The sequence below is a fragment of the Belonocnema kinseyi genome, chromosome 8, assembly GCF_010883055.1.
Source record: "Belonocnema kinseyi isolate 2016_QV_RU_SX_M_011 chromosome 8, B_treatae_v1, whole genome shotgun sequence".
NCBI lineage: Eukaryota > Metazoa > Arthropoda > Insecta > Hymenoptera > Cynipidae > Belonocnema > Belonocnema kinseyi.
Window position 1 is genome coordinate 66,923,312 of NC_046664.1, and position 9,088 is coordinate 66,932,399.

Below are 9,088 nucleotides of genomic sequence, written 5' to 3' on the forward strand. Positions count from 1 at the left end.
CAAATGAAAATAAAATAATACTAACAAATAGAACAGAGAAAAAAGGAAAGTAAGCTGCAAATCCCGTTCCTTCCTTCTTTCTATCTTCTTCTGTTTTTTCAAATCATAATTAAAAACCTTTTGGAAAAATTTGCTAACGTTTTACTGCGCGTTCAAGAACCTTTTATAGGCAAAAAATAGTTTTTCTTGTTCAAACCTGTTGTTCACATTCATGTTCACATGAATATAAGATATTTTATCTAGACGATGAGAATGAAAAAAGCAATAGCAAGTCCTGAAATTCAAATATTTCGAATCGACAGCAGCCTCCAAAAGCACATTACTTTTTTCACCAAAACACCTTCGAAAACACTTCAAATGGAAATAACACCCAAAGTGTGTTCTATACGAAGAAGTTATTTAACAGAAAATTACCTAGTTTTATAAAAATTAAATTAACTGTCCACGAAAAGCACAGTTTTCACAATTCTCACGTCAACACTTGACAGCTAAAGGTTGGGTCTCCGGATGTTTAAAGTCGATTGAACTTCTCTTTCTGTCACATGGTGGCGCTACGATAGCACCACCACACATTACAAACATTTAAATTGCAATAATTAAAATTAGAAAGTTCTAAATTAAAAGTTCGCTGCCTGAATTTTGAATGATTGATGGCTTTCGTTTTCAAATATTTCTGTTTCAAAATGTTTAGTCTTAAATATTTGTAATATTACTTATTTTAGATAAACAGTCCAATGTTATTAAACATTAAAAAATTGTTTTTTTTTTCTCAATTTAAAACTTTTAAAATCAGGAGTTCAAAGAGGATTTATTTAGATTGAAATGATATTTGAACACAATTTTAAATCGAATAATAGGAAAATGAATTTTGTTAATAAGAGTTCAATTTTTAATTTAAAAAATGGAATAAGTATATTTTCGATAAAAAGAATTTAGTTTTTACAACAAAAAATACCAATTTTAAAAGGAATGTTAATTTCTAACTGAAGAGACAAATTCTCTACTAAAACTTCGTCTTTAACCAAAAAATACATTTTTAACCAAGAAATTTCTATAAAGACAATTAAAATTGAATATAATTTAATATAATGAATTAAGTCCATTATCAATCAACTAGTTTAATTTTTTAACAGAATTCTTTAATTTTTAACGGAGAAAAACTAATTTTCAAACAAAAAATTACTTTTTTACAAAATTATTTAGTTGTCTACCAAGAAGGTTATTTTTAACCAAATAATAAAATTTTCAACGGAACAGATTTGAATTCTATGTAAAAAAAATTTAACGAAATATATGAACTTTCATTGAAATAGTTGAATTTTCAATTTAAAAATAAAAACTTATAGTCAAAAACAAAATATTTGAATTTTCAGTTCAAAAAATAATCTTTCAACGAAAAAAATAAATAAATTTTCAATAAAATATTTGAATTTTGAATTGAATAGATAATATTTTTCTTAAAAATGGAATACGATTATTTTAAATTGAAAAGGGGATGTTTTTAGAAAAAAGGGCCTTAATATAGTTTAATTTTCAACGAGAATGTTAAGTTTTTACGAAAAAAGACCAATTTATAATGAAATACATGAATTTCAAAAAAATTGGAGAAATTTAAACTAAACAAAAAATAAATTTATGATAAAAAATAGAATTTATTTAGATTGTCAGTTAAAGAAATTAATTGTTAACGAGAAAGACGAATTGTCGACTAAATAGTGAATTTTCAACTGAAAAAGATAACATTTTATTCAAAATGGAATACGTGTATTTTGGATTGAAATGATTGAGAAGAAAAAACATTTTGAACAAAATAAATAAATTTGCAACGAAAATGGTTAAATTTTTAACAAAAAAAAACTAATTTACAATGAAAAATATAATATTAAAATTTCCCGTTAAGAAAATTAATTTTAATTAAAATGGTAAGTTTCGACTAAAAAGATCTCATTTTGATGAAAGACCGGATTCTTTAGCCAAGTGTTTAAATTGCCAACTAAAAATAAATAAATAAATTATAAGAAATGGAATATTTAAATTTTCAATAAAAAAATTATTTTTTAAACCAAAAAAGACGAATTTTTTTAACAAAATAGTTGAATCCTTAACTGAAAAGATGAATTTTCCAAAAAAGAGAATAATTTGTAACCAAAAGATGAATTATGACAAATTATGCATTTTCAAATAAGAAATAAATTTTTAGAATCTATGAATCATCCTGAATTTTTTAATAATAAATTCTTAACACAAAAAAAAAATAATTTTCCTCAAATACTTGAATTTTTGACTAAGATGATGAATTTTTAACAGGAATACCTAATTGTTCAGCTATAAAATAAATTTTGAAACGAAAAAAACTAAATTTTCAACCAAAAAGGAATCATTTTCTACCAAACAAAACAACTTTTAACGAAGTACGTGATTTTTTCACCAAATGGTTGAATTTTCAACTAAACAAGATAAACTTAGTCAAAAATTAAAAATATAAAATTTTTAGGTTAAAAAAAGTTAATAATAATAATTTAACTATACAGATTTAGACAATGAAACCTCTGAGAATCCTTTTTTTATCGTTATTTTTAGTTTAAATTTTCTGAATCAGAATCAAAAAATATTTTTTTGAAATCCGCCATAATTTGAGTAAGGGTTCAAAAACCTTTTAAAAGGAGCAAAAACAAATTTTTGTATGTTTTCTAAATCTAATTGTTTGATTCTTTTTTTTTTAATTCTAATAAAAATAATAAATACAGACATTTACAATTTTCGATTTTTAATATGTCCAGAGATGGTAAAAAAATGAGATTTCAAGTGAAACTTTAATATTAAATAAATAATAAATGATTAAAAACAAAAAAAAATATTAGAAAGATTACAATAGATACTAGTTTCCCTATGGCCTTGCTCTTCTACGCTTCAGCCTGTCGAAGGTATTCAGACCTCCTCTTTCCTTCCTTCTTTTAGGTCACCAGTTTTCACTTCAGTCCTCTAACTCCACTACTTTCCCCCTCTTTACGCATATTTGCGACCGCGCAAATTCAAGCTGACTAAATTTCAAACGGGTCTGTAAAGACCGATTTAAAAAATCATTCATTTTTTATTTAAGTTAAAAAAAAACTATAAATATTTTACAACTTTTTTCGAGATTTAAATTTATTCATAGAAATTTATTTTAAAAACTGATAATTATGTTGTTTAATGGCAATTAATTTTTTCGCAAATTTTTCTCGCGATGAAACGAAATTACTGGGTTAAAAGAAATTTTCTCTTCAAAATTGCACGATAAATGAATTTTAAAAAAAAACTGTTTTAAGAAAATAGAAATTGTTAATGCATACTGAAATTATTATTTAATTACGTTTTCTTAGAATAATGCTAGAAAGCTGCAATTTTTCAGAAATTGTTCACTTTTTGTTTACTTTTGAATTATAGTGAGAGGTAAAAATTATGTAAAGTTAACAAAAATAAATGTATATCTAATCTGTTACTATCTTGATTAATATTATCTTGCAATAATGATTTATTATGAAAATGTTCTCTTATAGTAATACAAAAAAAAAATTTTAACTCTACTCTGTCTCGTTAGTTTTGGAAAAATAATGTTTGAAAATTAGAAAGAATAATTTTTTAAACAATCTCTTGGTTTATTATGAATGTATTTACCTGAAATAGAAGTACAGTTTTGAAATATTCTTTCAATTTTTTATATGGATTATATTTAAAGTATCCCTTGAAGTAGTTAATGAGAGCCTTTTTCTTTAAATTAATTTTTTAAAATATTTTTTTAAAGAAAGGGATGATTTCAAAAATCATTCTGTTTTATGTGAATTTATTACTTGTTCATAACTAGATATAAAATAAAATTTAAAAATTTCAGAAAAAACGCCGGTTCCTAGGATTGCACGAAGAGTTATAAATAATATAAATAATATAAATTGTTCAAATAATTATTTTTGTGAATTTGAATTCATTAATTTTTCACTAAGTAAAAAGTGAACTTAAAAATTTTAAGATTAAACCGCAGCTTTCTATCGCTAATCAAAAATAATATGTTAAGAAATAATAAGACAAAATAGCAACTTTTTAACATGAATATAAAATAATATTATCATAAATAATGATGAATTGTTTAGATAATTATTGTTCTTAACTTTAATTGATTATCGTCTTACTATAACTAAAAGGTTGAAAATAGGATACAAAATTCAAAAAAAAAACAGCATAAATTATTTTAAAAAAATTATGTTAACATTTAAATACGATTAACAGTTAAAAATAATATTTGTGTGTTTAGGAACTAAATTATACCAATAGAGCCAGTATCCTATAAAACAGACTTATGGGGGTGATACTTAGAAAATAATATTTTTGGACCTCTAATTATAATTTTTTTTCAGAAAAATAGATTTTATTTTTGTATAGTTTCAATTAAATTATTTTATATCAATTAAATGTAACTGTTTTTGGCTTAAAATTACATCTCATTGGTTGAAACTTTGACGATTCCATTTTTAGAAAATTATTTTTTTGACTAAAAGATCTTCCTTTGGGATAAATGTTGAACTTTTTTTATTGAAAATTTTTTTTTTAGAATTCATCATCTTACTTGAAAATTCATCTACGTAGTTCAAAATTCAAATATTTTTTTGGAAAGTCGTTATTTTTTGTTGGGGATCAATTTTTTAAACTGAAAGTGTAACTATTCTATTTTTTTCCAAATCGATATATTTTTTTCTTAATTTAAATGTTTTAGTTTTTAGAAATATCATTTTTTGTTTGTTTGAAGTTTCACCATTCTATTTAAACGTTCATATTTTCGGGTTGAAAATGAACTTTTTTGTTAAGGAATCATATTTTGGGTTGCAAATTCAACTATTGGGTTATAATGAAATTATTTTTTCAAATGAAAATTGAACTATTTGATAGCAAGTTAACTTTTCTCTTGAACAATCATATTTCCTGGTTAAAAATTTAACTGTCTTTGAGACTATTTTCTTAAAAAAATCGTGTTTTTGGTAGAATATTAATCTTTTCGGTGGATTCAAAAAAAAAATGTTTTGGGTTTAAAATTTAACTATTTTGTTATCCAAAAATTTAAGTATTTCATTTTTGATTAAAAATTTATTTTTTATAAGAAAAATTAATTATTTGTTACAAAATTCAAGAAATTTTCGAAAAATCGTCTCTTCGGTTAGAAAATTAATCTTGTTTGTTGAAAATTTATATTTTAGGTAGAGTATTCACTTAAATTGTTAGAAATTCATTTTGTAAATGAATTTTTTTTGGGTAAAAGCTCAACTTTTTTGGTCAAAACTTCAACGGTGTTCTAAAAAATTTGTGTTTTTATTTTGGAAATTTCACTGTTTTTCCTAACTTTTTTTTAATCAATTTTAATATAGCCTAATCCAAAAAGTAATTTTTCTGTATTATGAAAAGAATTGATTATATTCAAAGAGTTCACAAAAGGCAGGGAATTCGCGGAATTCATGGAATTTAAGGAACTCACGAAATTTATGGAATTCACGGAATTTATAGAAATCACGAAATTCACGGAATTTATAAAAATCATGAAATTTACGGAATTAACCAAAATCAAGGAATTCACGAAATTGATGAAAATCACGGAATTCACGGCATCTATAAAAAGCACGGAATTCGCGAAATTTATGACATTCGTAAAATTCACGGAATTTATGGCTCTCAGGAAATTCGCAGAATTAATAAAAGTCAAGGATTATTATTAGGATAATATTTTTAAAACTCAAGGAATTCACAGAAGGCGTGGAATTTGCATAATTGATGCAATTCCAGTAACTCTGGAAATTTATAAAATACACGGAATTTATTTCATTAATGAAATTTATGGAATTAATATAATCGAAGGAATCCAACAAATTAAAGGAATTTAAGGAATTCATGAAAATCACGGGATTTGCTGAATTCACTGAATTAAAGGAATTTACGAAATTGACAGAATTAAAGAAGTTCAGAGAATTCAACGAATTTCGAAATTCAAAGAATTCATGAAATTCTTGGATTTCATGGAGTTCAAGGACTTTACAGAATCCAAAGAAATTCACGCGATTCAACGAATTCACGAAATTCATAGAATTCATGGAACTCTCGCAAGTCATTGAATTCACGAAATTCAAAGAATTTACAATATTCTGAGAATTCACGGTATTCAATGATTGTAAAAAGTTTAAGGGATTCATGAAATTACAGAAATTCTTTGAATGCATGGCCTTCACGAAATTCATGAAATTCACGGAATTTGCGAAATTCATGGAATTCATGAAATTAATTAAATTTTTTAGATTCTCGGAATTCGCAAGATTCATGGAAGTCACGGAATTTGAGGAATTCACGAAATTCTCGAGATTCAAAGAATTCATCAAATTTAAGGAATTTGTCGAATTTAAGGAATTCACGAAATCCAAGGTATTTATGGAATTCACGAATTTAAAGGTGTTAATGGAATTGAATGAATTGATGAAATTTAATGTAATAACGGAATTCCCGGAATGCATGAAATTCATGCACTTATTAAATGTATTCCGTTAATTCCTTGAATTCCATGAACTCCGTGAATTTTTTGAATACTTTAAATTCTGCGAATTCCTTCAATTCCGTGAATTCCTTGAATTTCGACAATTTCTTTGATTTCATGCATTTCTTGAATTCATTGAATTTCATGCATTTAGTGTTTTCTATGAATTATATGTACCCAGCAGATTTATTGAATTCCGTGAATTCCGTGATTTGCATCAATTCTATGAAGTGCGTAAATACCGCAAATCCAGTGATATCCGTGATTTTAGCGAATTCTTTGAATTTTATGAATTCCTTGAATTCCGTGAACTCCAAAAATTTCGTGAATTGCTTCAATTCTATGAATTGCGCGATAGCCGTGAATTAACATAATTCCGCAAATTTCTTGAATTCCATGAATTCTCTGGATTCCGTAAATTTCTTCGAATTTCAATAATTACTTGCGTTTCACGAATTTCTTGAATTTCTTGAGTTCCTTTTTCACAATTTTCGTCTTACAGACGCTCTAATACAAGCTGTTAAAAATTTATGTTGTGATTTCACAATAAATGTAATGGAAGTTTATTACCAAAACGTAATGTAATTTTACAATACATGAAATTGTACCGTCACAATACACTATTGTGAAATTACAACGAATTTTTTGTAATTTTACAACATCCGAAAAAATCTGCATCACAATACATGTATTGTAAAATTATAATACATGTGTTGTAAAATTATATTGCATGCATTGTGAAATTTTATTACGTTTTGGTAATAAACTTCCATTATATTTATTGTGAAATCACAACAAAACTTTTTAACAGTGTAGAATTCCATAGGTTTTAAAAATCGGTCTGCAGTAGCGATTAGAAGTAGAATTTTTTAATTTTTTTACAAAATAAAAATATCCTTTCGAGATATGGGGATGCTGAATGAGAATTAATAATTTGTTATCTAAAAAAGTAATTCATTTCGGAAGAACTTAAATTTTTGTGTGACGGTGTGGCGGTGCAACAGAATGTTTTTCTATTTTTTGCTCTTAAAAGTAATATCGTTACATCACAAAAACTTCGTAATTAAAAAAAAACACACAAAATTGGAAAAGTTTTCAAGTTTAAGGTTAAGATGGCACTGGGATTTCACTTTAAAACGATTAATTGTTTCATTTCCATGATTGAGGACCGCTTAAGAAGATAAGTATTACTTTTAAAAGTCAGCAGATTACGCGCAATATCGATTTCCTTAAGAAACATAATGAAAAAATTGAAATTTAGGGAAATATGTTTTTCATCTGAAAGCAAAAACAGAAGTTGGTATTTTCGCAGTAACTTTTAGAATGTCTTGATTTTTATTTTTATATCACGAAGTAATATAATCCGCAGCAATAACTTAAAGTTTGAAAACAATGGATAATTTGTAGGCAAAATTCTGTCAAAATCACTAACATAAACTGCACGAATACACATAGCTCACGAAAAAATTACGTGTACTTTTGTAGGTTATATTAGAGATTTGGACAGCATTTTTAATGAAGAATATCGATTGTTTTCGAACTTAAAGTTTCTGATGCAGATTATATTATTTCGCAGTATAAAAACAAAAATCAAGACATCCTGAAAGTTACTACAAAAATACCAAATTCTGTTTTTGCTTTAGATGAAAAACATATTTGGCTAAATTTCAATCTTTTATTCTCTTTCTGAAGGAAGTCTATATTGTGCGAAAAGCTTCAGATTTATTTTAAACATGTATAAACTTACCTTTAGCCTCACTTTTAAATAAAATATTCTACTCCGATATTGCACAAAATAAAGCCATTAATATTTCAGCTGACACATATAATATGGCGCTGCTTCGCAGCGGCGGACATGCGAAGCTTTCAATTCACAACACGTGTATTGTAATTTCACTTCAAATACTAAAATTGTAATTTCACATTAAATTTTGTGTTGTGGTGTATTGTAAAATCACAAAATATTTTTAACCATGCTTGCAATTTTACCTTACTCTTGCATTGTAGAAGTGTTGTAGATTTCCAAACATATTTAACAGTGTATTGTATCAAGTCTACAGTTTTTATATTGAAGAAACTGATGTGATTTTATCACATAACATAACATAACATAGGTATCTTCAAAGTACCCGTGCAAAAATCGTCTGATTTCTAACTTAATACCGATCTGGCCCCGATCGGATTTCCCGATCTGGCCCCGATTGGATTTCTCGATCTGGCCCTGATCGGTAGAACTCTGTGGCCCATACCTGGGACCGACCGGGCCAGACCAATTTCCTACTGAAACGCCATCTCTATGCGCTCGCAGAACTAGTGCTGCTTGATGTATTCTGATAGTGCAGTAAAATTTGTATACATACTACTCGTTTACAATATTCTATAAATAATTAAAAATGCATAATTCGAGTAGGCCACGTTTTCGGAGGCACCAAACACCAGCCAGTATCAGTGATCCCAGATCTGAAACGAGATGCGGTCCAATACTATGACAGGGCTATGTCCGTGTGAATATAGTAGGAGACGCTGTAAATGACTGAGTTGCGC